Below are 2,893 nucleotides of genomic sequence, written 5' to 3'. Positions count from 1 at the left end.
GCTACACCACAGTGCCAACCCATCATGACAACTTTTCAAACTGAACCCTCAGAAGTAAGTCTGTAGGAATTTATGCAGAACTATACAGCTGAACAGTCTATCTGTAGGACCTGGGAACATAAAAGCAGAGAGACTTGGATATAGAGCCTCCATTTGTACATAATGGCATCCACCTTAACCAGCCTACTGAGACAGCTCCCAATTTTTTTTCCTCTTCTAAAAAAACAAACAAACAAACAAACAAAAAAAAAACGGGGTTGAGATGGTCCAAGTATTTGGGCACCTGGATGAAGCTCCTGGCTCTTGGCTTTGGCCTGGCCTAGTTCTGGTCATGATGACCATTAGGGGACTGAGTCAGCTGATAGAAATCTCTTTATCTCACTCTCTGTTTCTTCCTCTTCCTCTGTAACAGTGACTTTCAAATAAATAAATTTAAAAAGGAATTAAATATAACACTTGATACTATAATACTCCTAAAATAAAATATAGGGAAAAATGAAAGAAACTTCTCTACAGTAAAAGAATCAATTAATACAATGAAGAAAAAAATCTATAGAAGAAAATATTTGCAAATCATAGTTCTGATTAAGGGTCAATATCCTAAACATATAAAGACGACAAACAACTGCTGTATGATAGGAAAATAATAATTCATTAATGTTGGCTAAAGGACCTGAATAGATTTCTCAAAATAAGATATACATGTGGCTAACAGGTAATGAAAAGATGCTTAGGATCACTAATCATCGTGAAAATGCATATCAAAACTTCAGTAGAATATCACTACATATGTATCAGAAAAGCTCTTATTTGTTAAAAAAAAAAAAGACAAAAGGCATGGTGGGCATTTGATGCTATAGTTAGGATGCCCATGTCCCAGAAGCCAGCTTGGTGGTACAGCAAGTTAAACTGTCAATTGAGATGTTGGCTTCCCAATTCAAAGTATTTGAGTTCCAGAAACTGTTTCCTGTCCAGGTTATTGTTAGTGCTCCTGGCAAGGCTGTGGAAGATGGCCCAAGTACCTGGAGCCCTGTCACCATGTGGAAAACCTGGTTAGTGTTATGGCTCTCATTTGGCTGGACCCAGCACTGGCTGTTGCAATAATCTAGGAAATAAACCAGGAAATGGGAGAGTGCTCTCTCGTCTCTATTTCTCCCTTTGTGTCTCTTCTTCCCTCTTTCTCTCACTCTGCAAAAGAAAGAAGAGAATAAGGAAAAAGGAAAGAAGGAAAGAAAAGATTAAAAAAAAAAAAACAGTTATGCTAACATCCAATACGAGAATTTCTGGGTTCAAGTTCTTGCTCCACTCCCAGTTCCACATTCTATTTAATGCAAACCTCAGAGGTAGTAAGTGATGGATAAAATGGCTGTGTCCCTGTCATCTGTATTAAGAGACCCAGATGTGTTTCCAGCTCCTGTCTTTTGGCCTGTCCCAATAAAGGTGGTATAAGCATTTGTGGAGTGAACCAGCAGATCTCTCTATTAATCTACCTTTCAAATAAATAAAAAAAATATTTAAACAGAAAAAAGATGAGAATAATTTGCAAGGATTTGGAGAAAATGTGACTCTCATACACTGTTGATTGGAAGGTAGATTGTTACAGCCTCTATGATAGCAGTAGGTTTATTATTATTATTATTCAAAGTAGAACTACAAATAGAACAAAAATATCATCCAGTTATCTCACTCATGAATGTATACAATGAAATCTGAACTTAAAAGAAATTTTTAAATTCATATGCTTATTTCATTGTTGTTAACAACAGGCAAGTTATGATGAAAATAGCCAAAGTATCCTTTGACAGATGAATACATAAACAAGTTTTGATAATGTAAGTATATGCATGCACATGTATGTGCAGGTATATATATAAAATACATATATATTTATGTGTACATATGTATACATATATAGTGGGCACTTAGTGTAAATTGCCAAGAGAATGAATAAAAGATGAACTGGGAGCCCTCCGGAGTGAGATGGCGACTCTCGGGAGGTTGAGTGTCCTTTGTGGTGCCCAAGGAAGTCGAGCTGTGTTCCTCCGAAGCCTGTTGGTGAGACCCACTCACGTCTCAGCATTTCTCCAGGATCGGCCTTCCCCAGGATGGTGTGGAATGCAGCGTATTCACCTGTCACCAAGTCACCACTCTGGTTCCAAGGCTGCATCCCTCCACTGGACTGGCGAGAGAGTTGTCAGTATTTTGCTCCTGGGCTTGCTTCCAGCTGCTTTTGAATCCATGCTCTGCAATGGACTACTCTTTGGCTGCAGTTCTGTCTCTTCATAGTCACTGGGGCCTTGGACAAGTTGTTACTGACTACGTGCATGGGGATGCTCCACAGAAAGCTGCCAGGGCAGGCTTTCTGGTTATTTCAACTATCACGATGTGGGCATCTGCAAAGCTGTCGCCATGCTATGGAAGCTCTGACCTTCCTGACTTAATGCCTTAAGAAATGATTTTATGCTTCTGCTCTGTCATGCATTCAACTCACCAAAAGGAGGAAGTAACAGATTAAGGCCATGGGTGTACAAACTTGTCCCAATCACATGGTTATTTTCAGAATTTAATCATTGAGAAAAAGATTTGAGAATTGCTAGCTAATAAGTTGCGAGACTCAGTTCTGCATTCTGGTGAGTTGTTGCCCAGTTTCTCATGAGACTCGCAGTGTAACTAAGCATTGTCTATGAGCCTTTGCCTTTTAATTTCTCAGTCTCTTAAAGGGAACTGAGCTTTACTACTATCAGTACAAGATGAGACTCTTCCATATTTGTCCTAGGAATAAAGGACAAAGGGAAAGACTTAATTCATGAGTAAAGACTGTGGAAAATTAGTGCTGAATATTTGCAAACTTCCCTCTCTGTTCAGATGATAGCAGCTCCTGATGGTCACATGT

At 39.0% G+C, this 2,893-nt stretch overlaps 1 pseudogene; it reads left to right on the top strand.

The window, feature by feature from the left end:
• Nucleotides 1–1,969: 1,969 nt before the first annotated feature.
• LOC133771293 (succinate dehydrogenase [ubiquinone] cytochrome b small subunit, mitochondrial-like) lies at nucleotides 1,970–2,606 on the top strand (annotated as a pseudogene).
• The last annotated feature ends 287 nt before the right edge of the window (nucleotides 2,607–2,893 follow it).

This window comes from Lepus europaeus, chromosome 12, assembly GCF_033115175.1.
Source record: "Lepus europaeus isolate LE1 chromosome 12, mLepTim1.pri, whole genome shotgun sequence".
Classification (NCBI taxonomy): Eukaryota; Metazoa; Chordata; class Mammalia; order Lagomorpha; family Leporidae; genus Lepus; species Lepus europaeus.
Note: the sequence above shows the minus strand (reverse complement) of the source record. Positions and strands in the feature narration are given on the sequence as shown.